General features: G+C 51.6%; 1 protein-coding gene across 2 annotated transcripts in view; it reads left to right on the top strand.

Moving 5' to 3' along the window:
- LOC307090595 (zinc finger MIZ domain-containing protein 1-like) overlaps positions 1-16006 on the top strand; it is a 106865-nt gene that overhangs the window by 73893 nt on the left and 16966 nt on the right. Inside the window, exon 1 of one of the 2 annotated variants that reach the window (XM_079757327.1) lies at positions 4527-4638. The exons of the other annotated variant lie outside the window; for it this stretch is intronic. The gene's annotated coding sequence lies outside the window, so the exon portion shown is untranslated. Of the gene's footprint in view, positions 1-4526; positions 4639-16006 lie in introns of those variants that run through there. 2 annotated transcript variants of the gene reach the window in all.

Raw genomic sequence — 16006 nt, 5'->3', positions numbered from 1 at the left:
CATCACTCTTGTGTCAGCCGCAAGAGGAATATGTTCGCTCTTGCTCTATTCTGTCTCTCTCCCTCTCTCTCTCTCTCTCCCTCTTTCTCTTTTATATGTGCTCTGCCTCTCTGTCTTTAGTTTCTCCGTCTTTCTCTTTCTTGCTCTCTCGCTCTCACATCACTCATTTTCATTTCTCACTCACTCACTCACTCACTCAACTAGTATTAGCCAACCGCTACCCTAATGTGTTTCATTTCATATCCAAAATCCCCATGGAACCGGACATTAAACGACATTCATGCACAATTATGCATATGCTTTAATACGTATACTTTGAATTGCCCAGAAGAGAGATTTCTGAGACGATAAGTAAAGGTCACACTGTGATGGAAGGTCCCTGCAGAGAAACTGAAGCCATGTCGGGGGGGCCCAGAGAGAGAGAGAGAGAGAGAGAGAGAGAGAGAGAGAGAGAGAGAGAGAGAGAGAGAGAGAGAGAGAGAGAGAGAGAGAGAGAGAGAGAGAGAGAGAGAGAGAGAGAGAGAGAGAGAGAGAGAGAGAGAGAGAGAGAGAGAGAGAGAGAGAGAGAGAGACGGCAAAACAGCACTGTTAGGAGCTCACTCCTACGGGCCCCCAGGGGCCGGCCACGCTGCCTGGTATCCAGCAGGCCGTTGCCCAGCGACAGCGAGATAGAGAGAGGGAATCACATGAGATCAAGTTTGGCGGCAACAGGTTGGTCATCCCGCACCTGAGCCAGGCAAGGGCCATTCCAGAGCCAGAACAGAACCAGGCCAGAGCCAGTCACAAACCAGGCCAGGTTCAGGCCAGAACCAGGCCAGAGCCAGTCACAAACCAGGCCAGGGCCAGGCCAGAACCAGGCCAGAGCCAGTCACAAACCAGACCAGGGCCGGGCCAGAACCAGGCCAGAGCCAGTCACAAACCAGGCCAGGGCCAGGCCAGAACCAGGCCAGAGCCAGTCACAAACCAGGCCAGGGCCATGCCAGAACCAGACCAGAGCCAGTCACAAACCAGGCCAGGGCCAGGCAAGAACCAGGCCAGAGCCAGTCACAAACCAGGCCAGGGCCAGGCCAGAACCAGGCCAGAGCCAGTCACAAACCAGGCCAGGGACAGGCCAGAACCAGGCCAGAGCCAGTCACAAACCAGGCCAGGGCCATGCCAGAACCAGGCCAGAGCCAGTCACAAACCAGGCCAGGGCCAGGCAAGAACCAGGCCAGAGCCAGTCACAAACCAGGCCAAGGCCAGGCCAGAACCAGGCCAGAGCCAGTCACAAACCAGGCCAGGGCCAGGCCAGAACCAGGCCAGAGCAAGTGTCTGCCGTTGCCGTTGAAGGAAGAGGTAGTGGATTATTGCGACCCCTTAAAATCTAAGAAAAAAGTCAACTCACAAAGAAAAAGAAAAAACAGAGTGGATTATACGGGAGGAGAAAACATTTTTTAAACTGACGACGGGACGGACTAGACCCACTTTCTTTGATGGTTTGAAGTCAACACAATGTCCTTTAGCCCACCGTGTTCCTGGCTCTGTCAATGTTTCAATGGGGACATTCGGAAGACCTCAGTTTGTCTCATGAATTCGTGAACCCAGTACAAATCTATTGCGTTCACTTCAAACATGGCACAGCAAGGCACCACGTGAAACGGGCGGGCCACCGTCAAGTAGCCCCTGTTTGCTGCTTATCTCCTAGCTTACAAAGACACCAGCATTGCCTGATTGCCCGTCTTTGTCTCACAGATCCAACATGATTGGACGCCCGCAGGTTCCTTATACGCTGCAATGCGCCGGTCAACAGCCAATCAACTATCTCCTAATCTGTTGTTTAGATAAGGCGGGGAATGAGAGTGGAATGTAGACCTCCCCTGTTAAGAGCAATGCTTGACGCCTCCAAATAAGAGGTAGACTAGGTCAACCGGCCCCGAGTTGGGTTTGATTTGAGGTGACTGACGGGTACTGCAGTCAGTGTGGTGGACGGGTTGAGTTCTGTTCCGTCATCTGAAGTTATTCTCCAGAACACGGAGAAATTTGAGTTAAAATATATGCTGAGCGAGAGGAGGGAACAGCAAATCAAAAGCGAAAAGCAATAAGAAAATCAATGTTGTCTTAGTGGCTGACTGAGTACAGCTAAAAGGAGATTGTGTATAAAAGATCTGTCACATAATGCCTAGAAATGCAAAAACTGCTGTTGTTCTTTCAGTGGTGTGTGTACAGAACTCAAAGTAAACCCTTCTCCAAGTGTTAGCAATATTGAGATTTGTTTTCCAGAGTACCGGTACCAACAACAGATGAATGGATGTACGTACGGAGTACAGAGAAACCAATGTTAGCATTCCATTGAGCTAACCTGAGGTGATTCTTGGTTGTGTTTTGCTAGTTTTAGTAAAATCTTCCGTTTAAGTGTTAGCTGGGTGACGTTTTACAGGTGTCTTACGGTAAAGGGGGCGGGACGTAGTGCGGGTGGGGGAGGGCGGCATGGACCGACTCTTGTCTGTTAGCCCCGGTCTCTCTTTGTGAACAGGATTAGCCCTCTTCATTAATCTGTGATTACGGATACCATCTTACCACAGGGAGCAAAGCCTTGCACGTGAGCCCCTGCCGCTGTTCAAAGAGAAAAAGCTCACTGGGTCTGTTTGGGTGAATCCATGGAGGACTACTCCCCCCACCCCCTCATCCCACGCTCTCTTTCTCTCATTAAAGGTCCCCTGTATCACTCATTTCATTAGTACACTTGCTCATCGGAAACAAGAAAGGGAAACCCTCTGTGGTTAGAAGTGGTCCGCCACAAGTGGTTTAGATTGAGGCGCATAGGCGCGATTCTCGCTCTTTGTGGCGCATTCCAAATTGCTTTGCGCCTCAGTAGGCTTCCGGAATCTCTCAATTTGTAAAGCGTGAAAAGCAGGAAAGTGCCACCGAATAACACTGGGATTGGGGGGGGGGGCGTGCCGACGACGAAAACGCAGGAGTTTGTTTGTTATCATTCGCTGTCGTGTAACAAATGTCTGGTAAACGGAACGTTGCGACATCACAACGGCCAATTAGCCGGTCACACCCTCCTCCTTATACGAGTGTCGTTGTCCTTTTAAAATTCCCTCGTTCGTTATGATCTCCAGACATCTGCTGCTCGTTTAATTGAACACCGCGCGCGTCGTCTCAAAATGTCAACACCACAAAATATCTCCTCCAGCGATCGGGCTACACGGTTAACTTTTCCGTCTGGTGTAATTGTTTTGACTCTGAAGGTTATCTTTCTACCGAGAGTCTGTGAGACTTTGGCGAATTCAGTTTGTTTGTTTTTTTTGTGCCTTTTAATCATTGAGAGACTATATAATTAGAGCCGGTCACTGTGTGATTTTCAACCACACCAGAATCTGTAATGAACTGTCTTTTGACAGAATTGTATTTCATACTTAAAATTATTGTTTTTGTTGATTTGTTGTTAGTTCTTTTTCACTTTCAGTTGAACTTACTCCGAGGCCTGTTCCAAAAATAAATGTCCCTAAAACAAAGACGATAAGGAATGGGACGCACGTCGTAGCAAAAACATTGTTTTCCCAAGATATCTTGCTAAAGACATAGCAGCCAAGGCAGGCTACTCATTAAAACTGGGGAAAGAGTCAGAGCTTCTTTGATTTCTGTTTTTTTTTCACAGAAAGTCTTTCTTGGTGGCCTTGACCATGTTTGACCGAGAGCCGCGGTTGAATTGAACCGCGGACTGTGTTTAAACAAAAAACTACCTGAACAAAACAATCAATGGTGCTTCAGAGCAGAGTTTGCCCTTGTGGAGCCTCTAAACAATATAGTCTGCCAGTGATTAATTGTGTCACGGCATGCTTGTATATTTAAGTCCTCATCTTCCAATCTTCGTCCTTAACCGTTTTTAACATAATTTCAGAATAGGTTGACATCCTGTAGAAAAATAATGTGGTTGCTGTAATTCATGGGTGTTTGGGCCATGAGTCACGTCGTTATTTATCTCATATGTATCTTAAACTCAGATTTCCGGGGGCCAGACATTGTGCATGGTGAGGCTCCTCCCCTCTTAGACAGCCCTGATGATGACAGGCCCAGATCTGAGCACCACAGAGCCAAAATGCCCCCCCCCCCGTGGTCTTAATCACTACGGCTCACTGGATGGATTAAGTCAACAGTTTTCATCAAGTTGCCAGTCCCCATCATCGGGTGGGATGGCTCAATTCAGTGCTCAATATACCAGTCTGAACCATTTCAGTCACTGGTTTTTGGCAAGGGACAGCTTTCTTTGTTTTGGTGTGTGTGTGTGTGTGTGTGTGTGTGTGTGTGTGTGTGTGTGTGTGTGTTTTTCACCAAGAAAGGTTGCTTTAAGTGAATTGATTGAGGCTTCTCCTTCCTGGCCCTGGACAAGGGCCAAGACACAGGCTGTCAAGCACATTAGGCACCGCCCCCTTTGCAAGTTTGAAATGTGAGCTGCCTGTTTTTTTTTTTCACCTCCTCTCGCTCTCTCTCTCTTGCTCTCTCACCATCCCCCCCCCCACCCATCCTTCCCTCCCTTTCCCTTCTGCCAAAGTGGCTGTGGCTGCTTCTGTGTGATGTGTGTGTTGAGAGAGCGAGCAAAGGATCACTAGACAGAAAAAGAAGATACATCAATAACAGCTGCATACAGCCGAGGTGAGGAGATAAGCATTTGGTGCTCGCTCGCTCTCTCTCTCTCTCTCTCTCTCTCTCTCTCTCTCTTTCTTTCTCTCTCTCTCTCTCTCTCTCTCTCTCTCTCTCTCTCTCTCTCTCTCTGTCTTTAACCCTTCAGTGCTGCTGAGGCCTGGTTCCTTGTTGAGCGTTGAATTATTTGTGGCGATGCCATACCTTCTGTGTGTGTGTGTTTGTGCTTGTGCCTGTACTTGTGTGTGTTTGTGACTGAGTGTCTGGTCCCTGGCGTGCCTGCCTTTTCCTGCCTGTTAGTGCTTCATGAAGTCAACCCACCACCACCACCACTGCCGCCACCTCCTCCCTCCCTCCCTCCCTCCCTCCCTCCCTTCACCTCCTCCCTCCTTCCACCTCCTCCCTCCCTCCTCCTCTGTCCTCTCTTTCACAGCTTATCCCTGTTTTCCCTGCCGCTGTCTCTGGGGTGTTTGCTGCCTCACTGCAAAGAGGCTGGTGGAGAGAGTACAGCAGGAGCCCATTAGCACCGACTCCATCTGTGATTGGTTTTGCCTGTGAAACAGGGAAGAGAGAGGGGGAGAGAGAGCAGGAGAGAGAGAGAGAGAGAGGGAGGGAGAGAGAGAAGGGGGAGAGTGAGAGCAGCCATGAATAATTGATGTGTATTGTGCAGTTGAACGCTGGACACGGCGAAAGAGGGAGAGAAAAAGGGAGGGAGAGAGAGAGAGAGAGACTGCTGCCCTGACACATGGTTCTGGTAGCAGGTTAGGGTGGGTGGAGGGGGGGCAGGCGGAGGCAGGGAGCCAGTCTTCTCACACTGAGAGAGAGGGGGGGGGGGGAGTGAGAGAGAGAGAGAGAGAGAGAGAGAGAGAGAGAGAGTGGCTTTTAAAATAGCTGCTGGCTCCGACAGAGCACAGATTATGCCTGCCCTGCATCACCTTTGTTCTCCTCTCGCTGGTTTTCCCGCGCTGCGGAGAAAAGCAGTGTTTCTGAAGACACACAGCGCCCCCCCCCACCCCCCACCCCCCACCCCACCCTGCCGCTCTGTTGTTTATCTGCTGTGTACCGTCTTCTGCACGGCAACCGGCGCAAGACACCCACGGGTGCAAGGGCACCCGCATTTTGGGTTATGGTTGAATAAATGTGGGTGGCGTTTTACGGGTAAAGGAGGAGACGTATTTGAGTCAGCATTGGCAGGGATGTGAGGGTGCGTGGGAAGGTGCGGTGGACGTCTTACTTGGAGTAATGTCGCAATAGTTTACCATGTTGGTGTTCGTAGGTGCTGTCGGTGGTTGTGGTTGTAGGTCGGGGCGGTGTTGGTGGTTGTGGTGGAGGTCCTTGTGGTGTTTGTGGTGGCGGTGGGTGTGGTGGAGGTCATGTTGGTGGTGGTGCTGGAGGTTGCATTGTTGCTGGTGGTTGTTGATTGGTCACAGTAGTTGTGGTGTTGAGTTTAGGGTGGTGGTTGTGGTTGCTATGGTGGCGGGGTTGGAGCTCAGAGTGTTGTCGTTGGTGGTGGTGGATACAGAGTGGTAGATAGATGGGGGGTGGAGGCGATTGGGTGGGTGTTGCAGCCCTCCACATGATAGAGTTGCAGCAGCTGACTGCCACAGTTTGACCCACTTTGCCATAGCTCACAGAGAATAGGTCAAAGCGGTCTTGGTTATCCCTTGGACTCCAGCTAGCCTATCGGAGAGCCGACTTCAGTTCCCCCGTGGGTGTAACTGAACATGGGTGGCTTTGATGGCCCAGACAGACGGCCGGATGGTTTTTGTTAATAGACGGAAAGCGTTTAACATAACTTGTATCTGAGGTCTCATTATAACTGCTTATAACGTGTTAGAGGCTGTATATCAAAGGCGCCTTAGCTTGGGAATCAAGCTTCTTTATTTCTCTTTAGTTTCTCCTTGCTTGATCAGACACAACATGACGTTTTTATTTGTTTTGGGGTGTCTCTCTCGCTCTCCGTCTCTCATCAGCTAAGCCTCGCTCGCACGGTGTTGAGTCATTCATAATACGCCGGCTCTTTTTTGGAACAATTACATTTTTCATAAATGATCTACCGTCTAGTGACATGCTGGAACAGGAGGTTCCCTGGGACGGGCGGCACGTCTGTCTGGCTTGCCGTTCCAACCCGTCATTATCTTTCCTCCTGAGTCAAATGTGATCTACGTCGGTTATAAAGAGAGAAATCTGTGTTTTTCTTCAGCCGGAGTGGCGGTTATAGACACAGAGGAGAAAACGGATGCAAATTGAATATAAGGAGCTATAAGTTGCTGGTTAATACGACAAATCTACTTTATTCTATCTTGGCCTCTCTGAAAGACAACCATCTTCTCATGGTGTAGGAGTCAAAGAAAGCGAGAGAATCTGCTGCCAGATCCAATACTCTTGTGGTCAGACAGCTCGCTCAGAGAGAGCAACCACGGCTTAGCTCCTAAGTCCACTGGGCGGACCATCACTTGCCCTTTCCAATCCATCGTCCATTTTGTTGGGTGAAAACAGGCCAGACTCACGCTTGGCTCACTGTGCCCCCCCCCCCAGCGCCCCCTGGCTTGCTTCATACCTGAGGTCATCGCGAAGGAACACTGCTTCACTGCTGCATCATAGATCAGCTAATCTTTGGTTTTATACTCTTATCGGTCGGCCTGATAATTTGTAACGGCATGTATTTCTGAAACCCGACGCTAGTGCGTCGGGGTGAGACTTCAGCGTGATCAGCCTAGGATTACACCCCCGCAGAGAGCTTAGGCAACTTTAAAAAATAAAACAGCACCACCCTATCACCTCATAGATGGGGTGTGTGTGTGTGTGTGTGTGTGTGTGTGTGTGTGTGTGTGTGTGTGTGTTTGTGTGTGTGTGCAACTATCAGCTCCACGATCAACTGTCTTGTTTGTCCGTCTGTCTGTCATGACTTGTCCTTATTGCATTGACTACATCAAGGAATGTGTTGCCTCTCTTTTGCATCTAAAGTCATAGTAAAAATGTGAACATTTGAACCCCACAGAATCCCACACCTGCAGGAGATGTCAGACTGATTCAGGTATTGGTTGTGTGCCGAAGTGCCGTACAAAAAAACCTAAACATAAGCATTGGCTGGACCCTTACCATCCCCATCCGAGTGTTTACATTCTGTTTCAAACACACACACGCACACACACACGCACACACACACACTGTAAGGATTGCACAGACATTGGCTGCTGTTCTGTTATGTTGTTGGAGTTTTATGAAGCATGGTTGTCTACACATTGTGGTTGTTGATTTATCTATATATATTGATTTTTGTCATGTTATTTTTATTTGGATCAGTATTATTTATTCAACTTTGCTTTTGCCACACTCCACATTTCTCTCATGAGCTTTTCAGCGTAGAAGTCGTCCAAGGAACATGTACTTTCAAATGATGTCATATTGAAATACTAGCTGTGTGTGAATGTTCCAATCTAGGGGTAGGTCTTCTGAACGATGGGATAACCTTCATTTTGGCCGATGTTGGCGCCTACAGAGTCGGGTGTTATTCAGATGTGGGGGGGTGAAGGGGTGTGCTGTTTGCACATATGGATCCCTCTAATGAGCCTGGCGGGGATGGGGGCACCAGGACCCCTACTCATGCTGCTCCAGCGTGTGTGTGTCTCCCTGCACTGCTCTGAAGGCGGGCTGCGACCGCCGTGCACGCTGTGAAAAGGTCACAGGTGAATCAGCCGCCAGTGTGTGCCAACACGCTACTACCGGCTTTACCCCCCATCCTCTCCTTCCTGCTCCCCTCTAGCTCTCCCTCCTCCTCCTCCCTGCTCTCCTCCTCCTCCTCCTCCTCCTCCTCCTCCTCCTCTTCCTTCTCCTCCTCCTCCTCCTCCTCCTCCTCCCCCTCCTCCTCCTACCTGCTCTCCTCCTCCTCCTCCTCCTCCTCCTCCTCTTCCTTCTCCTCCTCCTCCTCTTCCTTCTCCTCCTCCCTGCTCTCCTCCTCCTCTTCCTCCTCCTCCTCCTCCTCCTCCCTCTCCTCCAGCGAGGAGGGCACTCTTGTCTGAGCGCATCTGCTCCCAGCCTAATTGGTATCATTGCAGACGAGGGTTTGCGCCCCGCCCTTCTTTAATAGCCGCCTGTTGCTCGGGGAAACGGGTCTGGCTGCTGGCGAAGGCCGTCTCCGTGCCCGCTCGGCCTATCCGCTAATCTGGTTAGAGGGGCGTGCACGTGGTTAAACACACACACACACACACACACTCTCTTTCTGTCTCTCGCCCTGTCGGTGGAGCCTTTGTGGGGCCGATCGGCCGCGTCAAAGAGCAGCCGCTGTCTGCTGCCGTGAAAGAGAGACAATCTCAGATCTCAATTGAGCGTTTGTTTGGGTTCTTTTTTTTTAATAATCTGCTGCTGACAGACGGATTTGTCACCCACACGTTTCGCTACGTTGTGCCGTATTATGTAATCACTCGTTCCCTACCCAGACAAGGAAGAAATGCTTCGGTGAATCGCATGTGAATGTGATTTTAAAAAGTATCGTTCACGGTAAAAGGAAAACGTGTGACCTTGATTTCGCCATCTATGTCGGCCCCCTTTAGCTCGACTAAAGAGCACACTGTGCTCGCATTGGTGGATTGGCCTCACTGGGTTAAGACATAAAGATGGAGGTTTGTAGGCAGTTCTGCTCTGAAATCAGCTTACAGCCCGATGGAGAGACATGCATTGAACAGATTGAATTTGTAGTCGAGGGGTTGTTTTTAAGGATTTAATGCACAAGGAATTACTTCACACCATGGAAGGCAAATTCTAAAGATTTCCACCTTCGTGTTTTCTAAGCACAACAGAATGGCAAGGAAGAAATTTGTCACATACGCCAAGAGAGATTATCTCTTTAAACACTGGCCTACTTAAAGGTTGGTAACTGTACAACCATTATGAAGAAATAGACTCACACACTTTCGCGGTTGGCATAAAACCAGAGCTCAGATTGCAGTTATCTGCTGTTCCGGATAGTATTCACTGAGCACACAACAGACTTATCTGCAGAGGTTTATCGTTCCGAAATCTGGCCACATGGATTTTTATTTGAAGATTTCCTCACACTATTGATTTTCATTCAGGAGCTATGCAGGTGTGTCACTTGCCACCCCTTCCAGCCCAGAGATAGGGATGTACACAAACAAACATGAGAAAATAACAATCTTAAAACAGCGTCAAGCAGCTCTCTCATGCTTCGAGACCCCATGAAGGAAATATAGAAATCTCAATGAGCATCAAAAGTCCTCCCCTCCCCTCATCCAGCCGTCTCACCATACACAACACAACACAGGACATGTCAGGGCAGCAGCCCCAGATACACTCACAGTCCCTGGCAGCAATCACTTCTTTTTCTTCCCTTACTTGTTTTCCCTCCACAACATGGCCACATATGCTCCTGGCCTCTGCAAAAACCTCCCTGGGACTGGCCCAAGTATCTCTCTCTCTCTCTCTCTCTCTCTCTCTCTCTCTCTCTCTCTCTCTCTCTGTCTCTGTCTCTGTCTCTGTCTCTCTCTCTCTGTCTCTGTCTCTGTCTCTGTCTCTGTCTCTCGCCCGGATGGACATGGCACCACAGTGTGGCCATGTGGCCAGTCGAAGGGGTTGTATTTAAAGCCGGTTGGGCAGCAGCAGCGCTGAAATGAACCATAAAACCCAGCCAACATGTCTGGCTCCCCATGAGGCCACTGGGTGAAGCACTCAATGGCCAGGCTCCGACCGCACTAGGAGAGAGAGAGAGAGAGAGAGACAAAGAAACAGAGTGAGAGAGAGCTGAGTTTCAAAAAAGGCAAGGTGCTGAGAAGAGGCAGTAGCACTCTGTCCTAACGAGGAGCACTATGGATTATGTAGCAATTTTCTTTTATAGAATCGTATATGCCAGTTATCTGTGGCTGTATTTCACTCCGAGCTCCAACTGCTTACATGTCCTCGTGTTCACATAGGCTGCCCATGTGCCACCAGCCCCCGCCCCCCTGCCTAAACCCCCCAAGCTATGAAAGTGCTGGCAGGGAGCTGGCAGTTTGACTGTTAAAGGAGGTAGTGATGAAGTGAGTGCATTAACTCACTTGTTTTTACATCACCTTGTTCACGCCGCTGACGCCTCGGTGACCCCCTGGTGGGCTGAGGTGGGGGGCCGGACGGGGCTGTGGCAGGTGCTAAAAACAAGATTACACCTGTGTGCTCGCTGCCCTCTCACACCCGCTCTCACCCCCTCCCCAACACACACACACGCGGACACACACACACACACACACACACACACACACACACACACACACACACACACACACCCACACAAACACCCACTTGGCAGCCTGAAACATCTTTAACCTGCTGGACCCACTTGTGTTCAGTGAAATGGACACAAACTACGCACACAGACACACGCACGCATGCACACACACACACACACACACACACACACACACACCGATGCGTTCCAAGCGCAACGTGCTAATTCCTAGCGTGGCTTCCATCACATTATCAAATTGGCATGGCTGAATAACGTGTGGCATCTGGGTGAACACCGAGAGAAGTCTGATGGTGGCCAGGCGGGGGGGGGGGGGGGGGGGGGGGGGGGGTCCGGAAGGGGGTGTCCATGCCGGTGGCCGTGTCAGGGGGAGGGGATGGTGATTTACGACGAGGCGACGGACCCTCCGTTCGCCCCCCGCAGCTTCCCTACCCCGCCCGCTGTTCAAACTGACTTCATTCAGTCCGTCGTGCACAGTGTGTAGACTTGAGTGTAGCGCAGTAGGCAGGGGAGGAGAGAACCAATCGCAGAGGGGCCTGGGGTCGGACGTTGAATGCTGGGAGTTTCCGTGAAACCGGCATGGGAGAACCGCAGGAACTGAGTTCCAACAGCAGCTTGTTAGCCCGTCGCTACATCCAGCGTGACACTGGATGTGCTTGCCTCGCAGACCTCTCTTGCTCTCCATCTTCCAGGCCAAGGCCTTGATAGAAACAGGTTTCCCCCCAGCACCTTGTTAGCTTGTAGCTATCGCCGGTGGCTTTTAGCTTGCCCGGCGCGCCTCTCTTGCCCTCCTTCTTCCAGGCCACCGGAAGGCCTTAATAGAAAAAGGTTTCCACCTAGCACCTTGTTAGCTTTAGCTATCGCCGGTGGCTATTAGCTTGCCCGGCGCGCCTCTCTTGCCCTCCTTCTTCCAGGCCACCGGAAGGCCTTAATAGAAAAAGGTTTCCACCTAGCACCTTGTTAGCTTTAGCTATCGCTGGTGGCTATTAGCTTGCCCGGCGCGCCTCTTTTGTCCTCCTTCTTCCGGGGCCTCCTGGGGCTGAGTGTGTTCTAGCAACCCCCCACCTGGGAGGCCGCCGACGGGGGGTTTGAGCGTTGTTGTTATCGGTGCTGGGAGTCCCACGGTCACAGCGTACCATACCGTGGCGTGATGGAGTGCCTGCTGGGAGGTGGAATTTAAGGGGGTGAGAGGGTAAGGGAATATAGTGGATATAGAGTTCGGTGGGCAGGGTTCACGTGAGGGAGCAGGTGTCCATGAGCTGGGGGGAGGATGTGGGGAAGGCGGAGGAGGAGGAAGAGGAGGAGGAGGAGGCGGAATGGGCAGAGAGGGGTGAAGAAATGAAGCCCATGGCATTCTGCCATACCTGCTGCCTCCAAACCAGTTCCCTGCCAGTGGGAGGGAACAGGGAGGGAAAGATGGAGGCAAGGAAGGGCGGAACGAGAAAGGGAGGGAGGAAGGAAGGTAGACGTAAAGCAAAGGGAAAGTGTGAATAGATTTTATCATGAGAGAAGGTCATATCACAAGGGGCTGTTTTAAACGCTGTAGACGGCCCATTGTTTGGACTCAGTACTCTGTGGTACAGTACTTCTGATTTGGTCCAAATTAGTCTCTTTTTGTTTGGGTTTGTTTGTGAACAGATGCTGTTAGTCCTCATCCTTTCCCTTTTTTTGATGAGAAAGAAAGTGGATAGAAACCAAAACATGAAAAAAATAACGACTTGCTCTGCTAGCGTGGTGGATGTGTGTGTGTTTGCCTGCGTGCACCTGCGTGAAAGCACCGTGTGTGTGTGTGTGTGTGTGTGTGTGTGTGTGTGTGTGTGTCAGTGGGTGGGGACTGGAGCAGCATTATCATTGGAAAGAGCATTGAACAACTGTCAGGGACGCAGTCCATGTCATTTGTCATGTCTCCCTGGGGTAGGGCTGGGGAGAGTGAGTGTGTGTGTGGTTGTGTTAGTGTGTGTTAGTATGTGTGTGTGTGAACGAACGAAGGGGGGGGGGGGGGGGGGGTTTGCGCACCATGACAGCAACCTGGAAGCTGCATCAGCCTCCGCCTGTGTGTGTGTGTGTGTGTGTGTGCCTGCTTGTGCCTGTGTGTGTGTGTGTGTGTGTGTCTGCCTGTGTGTGTGTGTGGGTGTGGGGGAGCCCGCCCATCTTGTCCTGGCAGATGTATTTCTGCTGACCTCTCTCCCTGCCGCGGCCGTCAGAGGCCAGGCAGCTGAGCACCAGAATATCAATACGGCTCAGACACACAAGCGCACCGGGGGCCTCTAGGGGCCCCTGGGAGTGTATGTGAGGCAAAAGCCCGCCCCCCATACCAGCACCCACCGCCCCCCTCTCTCGCTCGCCCTGTCTCCTGCTGACGGATCCACCAGCGCTAAACGGGAGACATAGCCCCAAGGCCAACGAGACGGGACAACGTCCGGTTAGCTCCCCGTTTCATACAGTGGGGGGTATTCAAAGGCAGGGAAACAGTCTTGTTTGCGTGGGGGGGGGGGGGGATCGTGATCGAGGGGTTTGTGTTTTATCTGACGCTTATCCTCTCCGGGGCATCGACCGCACAGCAACGCAATGGCTTATGGGTAAGGTTAAAAAAAAGTGGCTGATTGTCAGGCCGCTCGTGACTCCCCCGACACTCCACATGTGAACTTGTGTTGTCTCTGTGACTGGATGACAACGCACCCCCTCTTTAACACAGGCTGGCGTTTGGACAAGGTGGTCATTTTGTGCGGTGATAATCCTCAGTTTTTTATGTAATGGTGGGTTAGAATAATTCCCCTTGAAGGCAGGGGCGGTAGCTTCTCCCTCCCTCCACCTCTGTCTCTCTTTCTCTCTCTCTCTTTCTCTCTCCCTCACTCTTCAGTCCCCACCTCTGTCTCTTTCTCTCCCCCCCTCTCTCCCCTGTCCCTCTCTCGCTCCCTCTACCCCTCTCTCTCTCTCTGGCCCTCCCTCTCCCTCCCTCTCCCCCCCTCTCTCTCTCTGGCCCTCCCTCTCCCTCTCTCTCCCCGCTCTCTTGCTCTCTCTTTCTGCCGCCCTCTCCCCCTATCTCTCCCCCCCCCCTCTCTCTCTCTCTGCAAGCTATCCACTGATGTCACCTGAATGCTCAGCTTTGTCATTTCTGCCTATCTCTTCTCTACTTCATTTCCCCCCCCCTCCCACCACCATCCTCCCTCCCATGGCGGCAAACTGTCCTGCGGCTGTTGGTGTCTGCCACGGTGTGAAATGAGGACACAGCCCCTCTACCCCCTATCCATCCCCCCTCCACCTCTCCACCCATCACCCCCCACCCCCATCACTGCACCTCCCTCGTCTCCATCCAGCCAAACAACCGTCTCGCAGCGGTACTGTTTTGGATCGGGGGGGGAGAGGGTAAACAGCAGCAAAGATGTGTTTATCCACAGTGTTAGAGGCGAGAGAGAGAGGGAGACGGAGAGATGGATGAAGAGAGAGAGAGAGAGAGACAGAGTAAGCCCTCGTTGTTAAGAGAATAATCAGACCTAATTGAGCTGTAACATGCTGGCAGGTCGCCAGAGCTCCTCCCCCCCCCCCCCCCCCCCCCGATTGGACAACTCGCTGGGAGAGAGAAAGAGCGCGAGAGGAGAGGGAGGATGTATATATGTCCTACTATAAGTCCTTTCCTCCTCCTCTCCTACTTGACTCCTGTGTGGTTTGAATCAGGACCAGCCCTAGCAACAATCCGTGTGTGTGTGTGTGTGTGTGTGTGTGTTTTATCTTTCGGTGCGAAGGGGGTGGGGGACGTTCTGATTAAAAGGCAGCCACCGCCCAGCCCGTCCTTCAAGGCAGGTGATCTGTAGCCAAGCCTCCCGAGGAGGACCACAGCAGGTCCTGTTGGCCCCTGTCATGCCAGCAGCATAGAGACACAGCTGCCTCCAGTCCTGTGCCCTGTGATGGCTCTAAAGAGGAGGAGAAAGGAGAGCGGGAGAGGGGGGAGGAAGGGCTGAGAGTAGGGGGAGGGAGAGAGGGGAGGAGAGGAGGGAGGAGGGAGATGGACGAGAGGATTGCAGAGAGGAGAGGAGTGAGGAAGGGATGGGAGAGGAGAGAACGGCCAATGAGGGAGAGGAGGGTGAGAGCAGAGAGGAGGGGATGGGAGAGAGGAGAGGAAGGAGAGAAGAGGCGGGCGAACGGCGAGTGAAGGAGAGAGGGAGATGGGGGAGGAGAGGGTGAGTGGAGAGAGGAGACTGCTAGCACCATCTGTACTCGTCCTTTGTATTCCAGCACTGGTCTTTAGCACGACGTGAGGCTGCTGTGTGTGTGTGTGCGTGTGTCATTTGCTTTTAGTTTCACAACAAGAAATTTGGCACTCAGACGACATCTTGTGTCTATTTATTAGGAGTGTGTGTCTGTGTATGAAAGTGCGTGTTTGCACAAAACACACACCACATGAATGGATGAGAGTGCCAGGGACAGTATTTTTTGCTCAGTGCCTGAGGATTCATCTAGTGTGTGTGTTTGTGTGTGTGTGAGTTTGTGTTATTGCCACGTTTATGACGGAAGTAGGGGAAGCTGTTGTTTGTTCTACCAGTTCCATTAGCATGCTCTCTCTCTCTCTCTCTCTCTCTCTCTCTCTCTCTCTCTCTCTCTCTCTCTCGCCCTCCCTGTGTAATGGTAGCAGGGTGGGGTGTCCTTGTGTGTTTCGGCAGCAGACCGGATCTGTCCGCCAGCACCGGGTGCTGCTGCGACACCCATCACATCATTACATGCCTCCCCAACACACACAAACACAGACACACATGCACGCACGCACACACAAGCCACAGGGACACGAGTGCCACTGCTGTGACTTAGTGGATGGGGGCGGCTCCGCCTTGCTTTGATTAAATCCACATTCCCTTTGTTTCTGCTGCTGAGGAAGGGTCGAGAGAGTTTCACAGAGAGGGAGGGATATTGAAAAGGAAAAGTGGGTCTTTTGTAGTGTGCTCAGTGCAAGAGATGCACTGCAGATGAAAAGCATATGATTTGATCAAGCGCTCTCTCCGGGTGTCGCCACCTACCAGAGCGGTGGGTCCTGATAGGGAAGACTCCGTGAGCTCCACCGGCTGTCCAACAGTGACCCCTAGTGCACAAGAGAGGGAGTGACGCGCCGCAAGGTTGAGGCCCAGGGTGTGTTGTAGTACATCAAACACC

Source organism: Pollachius pollachius, assembly GCF_949987615.1.
Source record: "Pollachius pollachius genome assembly, chromosome: 19".
Taxonomy (NCBI): Eukaryota; Metazoa; Chordata; class Actinopteri; order Gadiformes; family Gadidae; genus Pollachius; species Pollachius pollachius.
This window is presented reverse-complemented; position numbering and strand designations above follow the sequence as displayed.